The sequence below is a fragment of the Crinia signifera genome, chromosome 6, assembly GCF_055691185.1.
Source record: "Crinia signifera chromosome 6, ASM5569118v1, whole genome shotgun sequence".
Taxonomy (NCBI): Eukaryota; Metazoa; Chordata; class Amphibia; order Anura; family Myobatrachidae; genus Crinia; species Crinia signifera.
Genome location: NC_139222.1, coordinates 178,379,943 through 178,394,985, shown reverse-complemented (window position 1 = coordinate 178,394,985; position 15,043 = coordinate 178,379,943). Strand labels below are relative to the sequence as shown.

The window sequence follows — 15,043 nt, the reverse complement described above, 5'->3', positions numbered from 1 at the left end:
GAATACAAATAAAGAGTGCCACAGTTCAATACACATTACAGCTTATGATATAATTATATGATAATAAGGTGTCATTTATCGTGGATGTGATTAGGCCATTTTGTAGCTGAATTCTGTACACAAGGTGACTTTGCATTTGTTCTGTTAGCCAGGTGGCAGATAGCATTACCAAATTATTTAATTTCTACCTGTTAACAACCTTGTGTATGATTACAGATATACTACCTGTTTGTGTTGTTGTTAAACAATAGCCGTTGAGTCACTTATACCATATAAATCTGTGAATTGCATATCACTTTTCCCTGTTCTGCTCTCTGCCTAAGTACAATAGCATGAGGGGACATCGGGCGGATCAGGTTAACTGAAGTGTGACGACAAATTTTTCGTTTTTCTGTCATCCCAGCATTTAAGAGCTCAATTGTGCAAATGATCAAGCAATAATTATAAGCTTAGTGCTTGGATTGTGAATTCTAGTTATGGCCAATAAAGCCTAGCCAATTACATGTGTGTACGCAACTATCATGCCAATGGCTAGGGTGGTCAGATTGAAGTGGAATTTTAGGTTTATATATTCTAAGAAAGGCACATGAGGAGAGAGGACCCTGCTCGTGAGAGCTTACATTCTAAAGGGGAGTGTTAGACAGACAGGGGTGACACAGAAGGGTTAGAAGTGGGCATAAACAGGTTAAGGCCCATACACACTAGAAGATTTTCATTTCAAAAGACTTTGCCAGAACCTCTGATAGATATATCTTTCATCAAAGTAGTGTGTACACACTGAGCTATTTTCCCCAAAGAGCAAGTGATGTTCAGGAAGTGAAAGACTTTTCTGGAAATCTTTCATATAAAGGAGTATTTACATAATAGGTGGGGTTTAAATTCCAAGGCTCAGAGCCTTTTGTATTCAGTGCATTTTCTGTTCTTGGGGCCTGATTCAGAACTTATCGCTGGGCTGCATATATTCGGAGCCCAGCAATCAAGTAAACCCTGCCCGCCAGGGCAAAATCCAACCAATGTGTATGGCTACAATTTTATTTGCAGCCGTGCATGTAGGAGAAATCAATTCACCTGCGCCAGCCATGTATATGTTACCTCCATAAAAAATATACATTGGTGGGCAGTGGTGACCGTAATGTATATAAGGCTGGCCTGCGCCAGTCATGTATACGTTGCCACCATAAAAAATATACATTGGTGGGCAGTGGTGTCAGTAATATATACATTGCTGGCATATGCCAGCAATGTATATATTACTGGATTATACTTTAACAAAACATTGGTGGGCAGTGGTACCAGTAATGTATACATTGCTGGCCTATGCCAGTATACCCTCCAACATGGCCCATACTAGGGGGCAGATTTATTAAACTCGGTGAAGTGATAAACTGTCTGGTTTTTATCACCGGCCAATCGGCTCCTAACTGAAGTTACAGGCTTGGTTTGAAAAATAACAGGTAGGAGCTGATTGGCCGGTGATAAAAACTAGACTTTTTATCACTTCACCAAGCTTAATAAATCTACCCCTAAAATGCTCTGTTTCTAGACTTCCTTACCAGTGGCAGTTGCAGATGTTGTAAGGCTGCAGCACAGTCCAATATTCAAAAAGGGGAGCCACACCTAATGCCACTCCAAACATCACTGTCCCGGACTCACTGAGTTGATGTGACCCCACCTCTTTGAATTTTGGTCTGTGCTGGAGTCCAACCTCTGTAACTGCCACTGGCAGGGACGTCCAGGAACAGAGCATTTTGTACCTAATGGAATGGGTCATGTAGGAGGGTTTGTGTCAGCAATGTATATATTACTGCCTATTAGTCATTGGTGGGCAGTGGGTGGTGCCAGTAATGTATACATGGCTGGCCTGTGCCAGCAATGTGTATATATATTACTGGCTAATAATCATCATTGGTGGGCAGTGGGTGGTGCCAGTAATATATATATTGCTGGCTTGTGCCAGCAATGTATATATATTACTGGCTTATTCTTTAAAAAAACATTGGTGGGCAGTGGTGCCAGTTATATATACATTACTGGCCTATGCCAGCAATGTATATATATATATTACTGGCTAATAATCATTGGTGGGCAGTGTAGGAGACCTTGTTGCTGGTCTCCGTGCAGGGGGAGGGAGCGGGGTGGGGCGTTCTCAGTCAGTGCCGCCCTGCTGACGCTGTGAGTGATGTGTGGCCTGAAAAACCAGCCATCATCGGTAGACGTACTGGTAAAACCAGCAGACGGCCAAATTTGCTAGCGATGATGCGGGAGCGCGCATCATCGCTAGCAGTTCATCACTGAGGCATACACACTGGTTGATTTTCAGCGCAAAATCACTCAAAACACCCGTTTTGGATGAGAGATGGTCAGGTTTATGCAGGAGGGTGGGAAGAGGTCCGCTTATTCTTTGATATTTTAAGTCTAAAAAAGCGCTGGGTCATCCAAGAGCAGAAAGCAGAGAGACAGTTGGAGATATGAGTGAGGATGGAGGGAGAGAGATCAGGTCAGCAGAGGTAGATTTTAGTATTACCAGCGTAGAGGAGATAGTGGAAGTTGAGTGAGCAAATAAGCTCACCTGGGGGTTTATTCTAGTTCATTCTTTCTGACAAAATCCTTCTTAGATGGACAAAACCATGTGCACTGCGGGGGGGCAGATGTAACATGTGCAGAGAGAATTAGATTTGGGTGAGTTATTTTGTTTCTGTGCAGGGAAAATACTGACTGCATTATTTTACACTGCAATATAGATCTCACTTTGAAGAAAAACCACACCCAAATCTAATTCTCTCTGCACAAGTTACATCTGCCCCACCCGCAGTGCACATGGTTTTGTCCATCTAAGAAGGATTTTGTCAGAAAGAATGAACTAGAATAACCCCCCTAGAGAGGAGTGTAGAGATAGAGAAGAAGGGCAAGAATAAAATGTTGGGGACACCTACTATCAATGGAAGAGCAGGAGAGGTAAAGTCATTAGAGGTATGTCTTTGAATTACTGTTTAAGTCCTGTTTAAATTAACAAAGTCAACAAACATCTTTTAAAACTTGACGTAATGGGTAATAATACACCCATGTATGCATCATATTAAAGAAATATTGTGAAATTTTATGAAAGAGTGAAAAGAGTGGAGACGTTGCCCATGGCAACCAATCAGCTGCATGCACTTTATAAAAGTTACCTCAACGGTGATAGGTTGCCGTGGGCAACTCCTCCACTCTTTTCACTGCTTCATACATCTCTATCTCTGTGTGTTAGGGTCTATATAATTGTCCCCCCTCTGCAGATCTAGTCACCAGATTTCTATCCGCAGTCACTGAAGTTGGCAGCCATTTTCCTCCTTGTAGGCCTCTGCCAGTATCTGTTATTACACAACTGAAGGATGCTACCATTTTCTTGCTTGTATACACCTCAATGGATAAATCTGTGCTGCTTTCTGAAGAGCTAAAGGGGTAGACTTGTGCTGTTCCGCAGCTATTGGTGATACTTGATCAGTGTGATTTTCATAAATTATAACATAGGAGCTTCTATCCATACAAGGACTTTACAGAATCCTTTCTCTATTGTAAATGGTCAGATCTTCTTTCTGCAGGTAGTTAAATCCTGTGTCTAATCCCCTGTGTGCTGATAGTATGAGGGAAGAGAGCCAGGTTATCCTTGGGCCACTGAGTGATGAGATTACAGGACAAATGCTCTTTATTCTGTGTAAATCTTTGGTAGGAAGCACCAAGGGGGTCATTCTGGTTGGCTGGCAAAGCTGCAAATTTCTCAGCTTTGCGAGCTAACTAAACGCTGCCCGCACGAATGCCCGCCCTCCCCTCTCGAAAGACTATTTTCCCTGCATGCATGCGAATGGATGTTTTGAGTGTGGGGCTGAAATCATTTGATGGTCACTGACCAACAATTGATTTCTTAAGCGTTCGCAAATCGCAAACATGTAGCAGGCCGGGCAGCTGACATCCAGTGACATCAGCTGCCGGCACCCGCATCATGGCACCATCCCATGGGCGTGACCCGTGCCCCTCACCCCACACTCCCCACCCGCACTGCTCCGTGTGAATGGGCTGGGGTCCATTCGCAAACAGAGCTAAAAATTGGAGGTAATTGCATTTGGGGACTGTGGGCTAAAAACGGTCACAGCTCAAAGTGAAAGAACATTGTAGAAGCCATGATTTTGATGGACTTTTAACTAGTGTAGAATAAAAGATTTGCAGTTGCTGAAAATACAGCAGTTTTCTTTTCACAGCTGACATTAATTTTGCTCAGTGTCTGATTTACCTGCCTTCATTCTATTCTGTGGCATGTCCAAAATCACAAACGCTTTCCTGAAAAGTAGAATGAAATAACTCCCTACTCACCAGATGGATTCAGTATTGAATCTCGGCGGTCGGGATCCCGGCGTTCAGAATCCCGACAGCCGAAATGCCGACAAGGGGGGGACGTGGATCACCCCAGGAGGGAGAATGTGTCGGCATTTCGGCGGTCGGGATTCTGAACGCCGGGATCCCGACCGCCGGGATTTTAACTGCATCCCCACCAGATAATCCTGTAGCCAGCAGAACACTACTCCTGTCTTAAGGTCCCCATACACACTGTGTGAAGCAGCATGCAATGCGTTATCGGGTGTATCGCATCACAACGCATGCGTTTTTTGTGTGCTATGCGATCCGTGGGCAGTACAAAAAGTATGTGCAGCACATACTTTCTGTACTATGGGATGCCCACAGGAGCATGTATCGCATCGCATTGCACCTTGCTTATCGCAGCGTGTATGGAGACCTTCACTCCAACAATCATCATGCCTGTTCTGAACTATTTTAATCTGGCTGGCAGAAGACCTATCAATTAGGTACTACCACCACAGCAACAAGAGCACTTCCATGTAACAGCAATCCAGCATAGAGGCGGCACATTCAACTGGATGCAGTTCAAATCCTGGCGTTCAAAATCCCGACGCCGAAATCCCGACACTTTCTCCCTCCGTGGGTGTCCACGACACCTATAGAGGGAGAATAAATTAGTGTGCCGAGCGTAGCGAGTCACCGTGCCCACTGCGTGGAGAGCCCGCAAGGTGGGGCGATCCACGTCCCCCCCCCCTTGTCGGGATTCCAGCGTCGGGATTTTGAATGCCGGGATTTCATATCAATCCCCATTTAAGGTCCCCATAAATTAGTGCAATTTGGCCTGATTTAACCCAATCGCTGAGAAATCTGATGTGTTTGACATCTGATCTGAAGCATGGTCCTGTGCGCATTGGATGGGATCGGGAGGTCTCGGACCTTCCACACAGTGGCAGTAAACAGGGTCGCATGAGATACATGGCATGTGAAAGGACCGCATGCGATGTAGCACATGCAATCTGGCCGCCCGTGAAGGGCCGGGGGCTCAAGGGTGTCAGATGGTCATACACTGCTACTATACATCGCAGTAGTGTGTGCCCATCTTCAGGCATGGCCCCCTGTATTTGAGCTATTTGCTATGACTTACATGAGACATTTAGGGCAGTGGTTGCCAAACTTTTTTGAATCGAGGCTCCCTAGAGCAGTGGTTCTCAACCTCGGTCCTCATGTACCCACAACAGTGCATGTTTTCCAGGTCTCCACACAGAATCACAGGAGAAATAATTACCTCCACCTGTGATCTTTTAAAATGTGTCAGTGTATAATGAGTGCAGCTGTGCACCTGCCGGGTGACCTGGAAAACGTGCACTGTTGGGGGTCCTTGAGGACCGAGGTTGAGAACCATTGCCCTATAGTATCAGAATTTTTCCACAGCACCCCTTGACCAAAAGTTTCTCATTGAGAAATTTAGAAAGAAGTATTACAGTAAATTGTGTTTATATGCCATTAGTCGGGTGTTATGTGGTTTGGGACATGATTCACATCTGTTTTATGAGCGAAAGCCACAAGCACTGGTTTTGCCTAAAATATTGCCAATTAATAATTTTACTTTGTTCTGGAACACCAACCCAGGTTATCCCCTTCCCCAAAGTGCTCCGAGCACATAGTTTGGGATCCACTGATTTTAGGGCCTGGTACAGAGTTGATCACCGATGTGTGAATTTGCAATTACCGGTATATCGATTGCAGAAAGACTGCACAAATGTATGGATTGTAGCGCGCATGCCCAAGCCAAAATAGTAGCAACAGTCATGGCAAAAATATCTCCTCGCAATCCACATGCAATTTGATGGTCAGAAAGTCCCTGTTTGGGGGTTGTAACCGCCCATTTTCAGGGAGTGTCAGAAAAAAAGGGAGGGTATGTGCATACTTGCCTACCTGACCCTCTCCGACAGGGTCCCAGATTGCAAAGTTTTTTTAATTTGCTGCTGCAGCAATGTTTACAAATCTTTGTCCATGTTCTGTACTGTAAAGCCCAGTACACACAGGGCGACCTGGCCTCTCTGGCTGAGTGACATGCTTAAGCAGGATAGACAGTGCAAGCGATAGCGAAGCATGGGGCCGCACATCGGCATCACCCGCAGCTATACACACTGAGTGATCCGTGCTTAATTTATAAGCAATCTAGTCAAATGGCTTAGAAAAGGAATGGAAACAGCCCCATTTGTATGCCCCTTAAGGTAGTCCATTCATTCATTCTGTTTATGTACTCTGTAAGGAGCTGCAGACCTTTGTGGCAACATACAGAATAAAGGATGATGATAACTATTTAGTACTGCAGCAAATGTCTGTCTTTAATGGATTACCTCGCTAAGGGCCGAATTCAATTAGCCACAGTTAATTACTTTTGGGGTAATTGATCTGCCAGGGCTGCAGTTAATTCAGATATCTGAGCTTCCTCAGCCCAAACAGAAATTTCCATTAACTGCCCTGATCGCAGGTGTCACGAAGCTGTTAAGCCATGGCTCTGGGAACCTATCCAGGATTCTGTGGGTTAATGTACAAAAAAGGGGGTGTCATTTAATAGCCCCAGGCTTTAACAGGTATGGGGAACCTTCGGCCCTCCAGTTGTTGTGGAACTACACATCCCAGCATGCCCTGCAACAATTGTAGCATGGCCACATAGTAAAACAAGGCATGCTGGAATCTGTAGTTCCACAACAGCTGGAGGGTTCGAAGGTTCCCCATCCCTGCCCTAGCTTATCACCCTGTTCCTAGACTGGTATGACTGCATGTAATTGAATAGGGCCCTAGTTGTCATTATGACACCCATTACAGAGGCGCCGGTATACTTTACATGGGGTTTTCCATGTGTTTGGTACTGTAAAAACACTTTGGAGTGGGATTTAAGTGTGGTTTCCCACAGCTACCAGTCTGGAAAGCAAAACTAAGCAATTCAATTGTTGCTGTATGCCTGTTAGCTGGAAGGGTAACCTTTCTATTTATAGCTTTCTGAGGTGCGAGTAGAAATGTGTGCAGAAGTGCGTGGTTTACCAGGACTTTAGATGGGTTAGTCGCCAATCACAGCTAAACCCTGTCCATTTGTGCATGATCAGTGTAGTAAAAAGAAAAACAATTGAATCGTGACTCCTGACCACCCCTTTAGTTTAGATGGGAGATTAGTCGTGCAAAAACAATTGAATTACCCCCTCTTTATTCTACGCCTGTCTGTGGTTGGATATTAGTTGCCACACTGTTAAGGTGGCCATACACTTTTTACACTATTTTAACCCATCAGGCCGATAACTCATGAGAAAAATGTCATCGTACTTGTTTTACCTATGGATCCGATGAGTTCTGAGCAACCTTAGATCTGCGTGCACGTTCCACATCATTTGATGGTCGGCGACCATTGAATGATGTGGGTGTTACCTCGTAGACTGCGAATGGATGTTTATGTAAAACAGCCATTCGCAGCCAGTGTGAACGTACACGCATTGCGAATGGTGGGCCGGCGTACCACCATTCTCAAGGCGGGATCTGGTTCACTCGCAAGGGTGTGAATTTGCATCCGAGCGAAGCACCAGAATAAGGTCCATGATGTATTGTATGCAATCCTGCTACCCGGGAGTCGACCGTTATTGGCACAGTTTTTGGTAATCTTTCAGAATTTTAATCTCCAAAGTCTACAAATAAACAGACATATGTGTAATTCTGAAGTCTCAAACAAATGTTTCGGTACTTGTGTATTATATGGGCGCCCGATTTTTTTTTCATTGCACGTTAGAAAATCGCATACAATCATATTGCATGCGACGTGATTGGACCCGATTTTTAATCGTACAGGCACCCAGATGCCTGATTCTTATGTGAAATGCGCCCCCCCCCTCCCCCTCCCGATTTTTAATTGTATACCCACCCTAATGGGTAATGACTATGTTAAATGCCCCCCCATTGTTAACGCCACCCCACTATCAGCGCAAACCCGAAGTGTGGCGAGCCTGCGAGGGGCGGCTGTACGCGTCCTCCGACCTTTTCATACCCCCACTATCCACGTCGGTGTGGAGTTGATTTTATATAGGGTGGCGAGCGCAGTGAGCCACTGAGCCTTAAGCGTATTGAGCGCACGCGTATTACTTCACATGTATTCCGCGTCCCCTCGTGGGGCTCGCCACGCTTCGGGCTCGGTGCGCTCGCCACACTATATAAAATCAACTCCACGCCGACGTGGATAGTGGGGGTATGAAAAGGTCGGAGTACGCGTACTGCCGCCCCTCGCCACGCTTCGAGTTTGCATTGATAGTGGCCTGGTTGTGGGCCTTGTGGACACATTCACAACATCCAATATCATTCATATCTGACACATTAATGACAACAGGAGTTAAGGAATAACTGTATTAATGTAAAGAACAAAATGAAGAAATATCAGCAATAAATAGATTACAAACAAACATAATGATTAAATATAACAATAATTAAAGAACAACAAGAAGAAATATAATAATCATAAATACCCATAATTACTTCATCAACAAACTTAGTGTGTGTAAAATGCGGGTAAATGGGCTGTCACCCGCCAGGCACTTTTGCCACACAAATTCCTGCATATAAGAGTCAAGGTGATTTGTTCCACCATTTTGCACATCCCCATAGTCTTTCTATATTTTGGGTATGTGCTCCAGTCTGGGGGTCAACAAAGTGTTATTTGTGATTGACCCTCAAATGATTATATCCAGCACGCTCAAATTCACTAGTATTGTAGGAATGCCAGCAATCACTCACAATTGTCGTGCCAGGCTCAATGTGCTGTGTAATCGCGGCCATCAGGGTTTGTGGCATCTCGTTGTTCAACAGGCAGCATGAAGCATTCCCCTGTTTTGCGGCACACTCCTCCAAAGACCCACTGCTGTGGGAGAACTCTGCTGACATTTGCTTGTCTCCTCACAAACAGCGAATCATCGATCTCTACGATTCTTCCTGTTCCCCCGATGCGGCTTTGTGGCTGGGACAAGAGGTCGCATTGACACGCCTCCCGCATCAAGGCGTTGTAGAACACAGCCGTCTTATTTGAAATGTTAAGGTGCTTGTCGCAGAAGTCTATCGACGTTAGTTCCTCACTCCAGCAGAAAATAAAACGGATAATCTTCATGAATGGAAGTCTGCATCCAGGGTAAAACAGTGAGGCCCGCAGACTTTGCTTTTTGGCACAGCTTTTAACATAGCAGCGCCATTTCTGCTCCTTGATGGACAGCCGTATTTGGACAGGTGGCTGTCGCTGGAAGAAGGCCTTGGTCCTGCATGAACTGAACAGCATCCTCTTCCATCTGGGGGAGGCTGAATATACTGCCCGACGAAGCCATAGTTGAAGGTATCGTTAAATACGATGAAATAGACCAATATCCAAACAAATCCGCTCGAAATCCGAAAAAAAAATTCCTCACAAAACCTCTCGTACACACTACCACAGCAAAGCACTTGTTATCTCCTCATAAAACTCCCTCAGAGTGAAATTCTGCCAGATGTGGCAGAGGGCGGGATGGGTTAAAATCGCATTGTATACCATACAATTGCATGTGATGCGATGCGATGCGATTTTGTCTTCAGTAGCACCTCCAGCTAATTTCAAGGGTAAAATGGGGTGAAATCGGGTCGCATCGCATTGCATGCCTTCGGTAGTGGCATACGATTTCAAAATCCAGATAATACACAAGTACCAATTTTCAATATAGACAGAGCAAAACCTATTAATAGACACCAAAAATGAAGTAAAAACAGACAGCTGAGAGAACGGCACGATGTGGTCTTTACTTTAAATTTAATTTGTAAATGCAGGGGGGATATGAAAGTGGCATGTACAGGGTTCCCAGATCTTAGTAAAGTTCTTTGAAAAGTCCCATACTCAGTGGCAAACGCAGGATTTTCAGAAGGGGGTTTCCAGAGGGGCGGAGCAAAGCACGGAGATGGACACTTAGGTGACCCAGTATATGCCGGGTCAGTTAAAGTATTATAGATAGACCAAATGTATATAAATAATAATAATAATAATAAAAAAAAAATATATATATATATATATATATATATATATATATATATATATATATATATATATATATATATATATATATATATATATATATATATATATATATACATACATATATATACATACAGGGGCATCAACAGCAGTGTAGGCCCCTGGGAATAGCAATGTATTGGGGCCCCTACCGATCCTCCAGTGGTAGGGGTGGGGGAAGCTTTGATGTCCCACGGGTGGTAGGGGGTATTATATCAACAGCTCAGCATGTAGGGCCTGGATCAGTAATTTCCCCTTTACTGCACATATGGTGGGAGATGGGGTGGGAGAAGGGGGCATTGGGCTGAATAAAGGGGCCCTGATACATAACTTCCAGGGTGGTAGAGGATGTTTAATATGCAGAGGAGGGGTGTATAGTGGAGTGGGCTTATTATTCATAATTTTCTGGTGGGAGGACAGCTTGCTTGACTGCAGATATGTCCAATAAAATAGATTTATTAGATTTTAATGGAATTAAAAACTAGAGAATCTCACCTACCAAATGGTATTGGGGACTAGGGGATCAGCGTTCAGGAGGCAGAGCAATCTGCCAATGAGTGTATAAAACTACATGTGTGGAGCTGGAGCAGTAACCATCTGCTAGAAGGCTGATATCTATGGTTCTGGGAACAGTAGAGACAAGCTACTAGTGTCCTTCAAATGGGGAGAGTCCTAGCTTTTGGAGTATACCCTCAGAAAAACGCTAAGTCAGACAGAACCTGAAATATCTGACTGGGAAGAGCAATTAACAGGCTTGGATGGGGACCACTGCTTTGAAGTCAGATATCTCCGGTTCCCAAGGGCCGATTTTAAAAATTCTTGTACCCATGGAAAGAGGGGACCCTCAGCTTTCAGCCTAGGGCCCTTAGACTCCTGGGGGGGTTTCTGGGTACCCAGAAACCCCCCCTGCGTGCGCTACTGATACTAGTAATATATTCCATAGAGTAGTTATTCCACATTTTGACCATGATCTCTCCGAAGGAGAGAACAATTGATGCTGTTCCCAGAATATTCTTACTCCTCCTTCTGCGCCATCTATAGGTTTCCCCTTTTCACACACCTGTATGTTTCCTGCACTTTTAGGTTATTTGAAAACTTTTGTCTGTGGTCCCCTGCCCATAAAAACTCTGTAATGACAGAACATAGCCCCCAACTGAACTGGGTGGCTAAAACAGGGCAGTGATGGCATGATATTTATTTACTGAAATAAAGGTGAGATTGCCTAGAGCACAAAATTGCTATGAAACAGATTAAAATCTTAATCTATTGCGGCTATACTGTATTTCAAATGACTATATTGTAAATCTGCAGACCCAAAGCATACATGTGGAATTTGGCCTTGCATCTTTTCATTAATGGTTTGTGCCTCTGGCATTGGAATGGTTACCTAGGGCAAACAAAGTTGAAATGTTCCAGTTCCTGGGAAAGCCTGCAGCAGGTTCCTGTAGCTGGCAGGTGGCCCATCTTTAGGAATAGGGTAGTATATTCTGCTTTGTTTGCTCTGTGGAGAGCATGAGCACAGCAGTACATATCCAGATCCCAGTAGCTTGTGTGCTACAGTATGTCTTTGGTTTCTAATGCTGCTTTCCCACTGCAGACCCATTTTAAGTACTGGTATTTTTAAACGGTATTTAAAACGGTATTAGCATTCCCACTGCAGCAGATTACCGTTTTAAATACCGTTTAAGTACCATTCCCATTGCAGTGTACGGTTTAAAATGTAAAGAGTGCCTACCCCCCCCCCCCCCCCAGTGTAAAGAGTGCCTAACCCCCTGTGCCCCCATCTCCCCTCCCCTTGTACTTACCTGCATGGGGATCCAGGCCGGGGATGCAGGGCAGTGGGGAGGCAGCGGGGGTCCATACTGGGTCCAGGCAGTCCCTGCGCCTGATGAGAACTAGTAGGTGCTGATGCTGTACACGGGATGGGCAGAGTCTCCCCAGCAGCACCGTGTGACAGTATACAGAGCCTGGTGCCCGCAGTGCAGGGGGCAGAGTATACTGCGGCACACAGCCAGGGCACAGGCCGGAGATCGGTGTGTACGGGCCGGCAGTGAGGCGGACGCTCCCGTGTTACCTCCGGAGCAGAGCGGGGTGGGGGCCCGGGTGCCGCCTCACACAAAGGGCTCGGTGTCATCTCCCGGAGCTCACACAGCTGGAACCCGAGCGGTGCAGCCAATGATGTCACATGATGTCGGGAGCCAACCATCGCTGTTCCTACCACCGGAGCAGAGGCATCATCCGCCGCCCCCCTCCCGTACACACTTACGTCTAGCTGCCATGCCCACCTACCCGGCCAGAGCATCCACATGCCAGCCCTGCCCACCTACCCAGCCAGAGCAGCATCCTCTGCCCACCTACCCGGCCAGAGCAGCATCCTCTGCCCGCCCTGCCCACTTTGTGCATATGTAATGAGCGGCTTATTATTATGCACTGCGCTCATGACACATGCGCAAAGTGGGAACTACTAGTTCTCATCAGGGACTGGCTGGAGTTTAAATACCATTTAAAAGGCATTCCCACTGCCTTAAAAACGGTATTTAACCGTGTAGGACTCTGCTTTTTAAACGGGTTGAAATACCGGTTATCTTTAACCGGTATTTCAACTCTGCGCTGAAAAATCGGCAATTTACCGTTTTAGACCTGCAGTGGGAAAGGGGCATAAATGTAATACTGTGAAATATAAAAGCCCAGTACAAGGGATTCCAAGCTATCTATTATGTTTTAAGTTCTGGCTGAAGCCAGCTCTGCTTTATAGGACATGTGAGCTCTTCAATCATTTCCCTTCTCATCCTTTAATAATTGTACAAAAAAAGACCTGACTTTATTTATTTATTAACAGTTTCTTATATAGCACAGCGTATTCCGTTGCGCTATACAAAGGGGACAGTGATACAACAAAACAGGGTATTTACAGACAGTCAAAATGTAGGAGGGCCCTGCTCGCAAGCTTACAATCTATATTTATTTTATACAATGCTTAGTTCAGGCAAGTCCAAACTGTGGCCCTCCAGCTATTGTGAAACTACACATCCCAGCATGCCTTGTCATAGTTTTAGCATTCCCTAATAGCAAAACTGTGGAAAGGCATGATGGGACTTGTAGTTTCACAACAGCTGGAGGGCCATAATTTGGACATGCCTGGCTTAGTTCCTTGTAGCTACACTCAGAGCTTGGTGTACTGTACAGCATGATGCCAGTTTATGGCATATATAATGTAAAAGATCTGCTCAATGGTTAATAAAATATTTTCATGTGTACGGCTACGCATAATGGCGCAGATGTATTAAGCCTTAACAAGAGATAAATGCAAGGGTGATAAAGAGATAAACGTCCATCCAATCACATCCTAACTGCTATGATACGGGCTGTGTTTGAAAAAAGTCAGTAAGGAGCTGATTGGTTGGACGTTTATCTCTCCTTATCACCCTTGCATTTATCTCTTGTTAAGGCTTAATACATCTGCCCCATTATGTATTACCTTGGATCGTTTTTGTATGGCTTGGTGTGCGAGCTTTCAGTCACAGTTATGTAGGACTTTGCACTAGTATATGTTGCCACTATATTGCCCCAGTCTCATTGGTGGTAAATTAATCTGGTGAAGATCTTAACCACTAAACCTGGGTACACAGCAAAAGATTTATCTGTCTTGTTGAAACAAAAATCTGGTTATGTGTAGAAGCAATTGGCAATCAACTATTTGCTCCCAAATGCTGGAAAATTAACAAAATAGATTGTTCTGATAAATGTGTTCAATCTGGATTTAACCAATTTGTCTGAATGACCATTGTCTGTTTTCCAGAGTTTGGCTCAAATGTTCTATTCTCATATGCGCCCATACAGTTCTAGATTGTTGTTCTCATCAGATAGATCTGACAGATCTTTAGGTGTGTACCCAGCTTTACAGGACCGCATCACATCTATATTAAGCCAAGTGCTGAAAAAAGAATACCTCCTACTCCGTAATAATGAATGTCAGTATAGAAGATGACATTTACCCCTCACCGATGCTTTTTGCTTCTGATTTTCTTACTGAGCATGTGTTGAAATCCTAAAAAGCCATGTGAGACGAGTAAGATGATCAGCCGGAAATACCAGGTCCTGCCTGATAACCGCGCAGACGTGCTCTGCAATTAACCTCTGCAGCTCTTGATGGCTGGGGCAATACCTGTAGTAACCTGGGGCTGGGAGAGAGTGGGGACTTCATTGACCTTACGCTATAGATTAGTACAGTATAAAAATCTATTTTTGTATGTTTAACTCTTTGAGTGTCAACATCTTTGTGAGAGATGCGCAAAATATCGGCTAAAAATGCCAGAATCTCTCACTATTGTTACATAAATTCATATAAAAAAATGTGTAAAAAAAAATTATATTTCCTATATATGGTAAACATCACAATAATGATGAATAACAATGTTCAGTTGGCACCCAAATGGTTAAAAAGATCTATTTATTTTTAGAACTAAACTGATTTAGAAATTAAATGATACAGGATTATACCATTTGTAATTTTATCTGTCACACTAGATTCGGAACATGCAACACCCCAAAAGTTTGAGACTTTTTATACCATACCTTGTCCTTGGATGGGAGGTGTTGTAAGTCCCATTACAGAGAGCTGTTAAATACTTAAAATCCCAT

General features: G+C 44.4%; 1 protein-coding gene across 3 annotated transcripts in view; it reads left to right on the top strand.

Annotated features, from left to right (window-relative positions):
• Positions 1 to 15,043, top strand: part of ERN1 (endoplasmic reticulum to nucleus signaling 1) — a 65,679-nt gene that overhangs the window by 6,551 nt on the left and 44,085 nt on the right. The gene's annotated exons all lie outside the window — the stretch shown is intronic.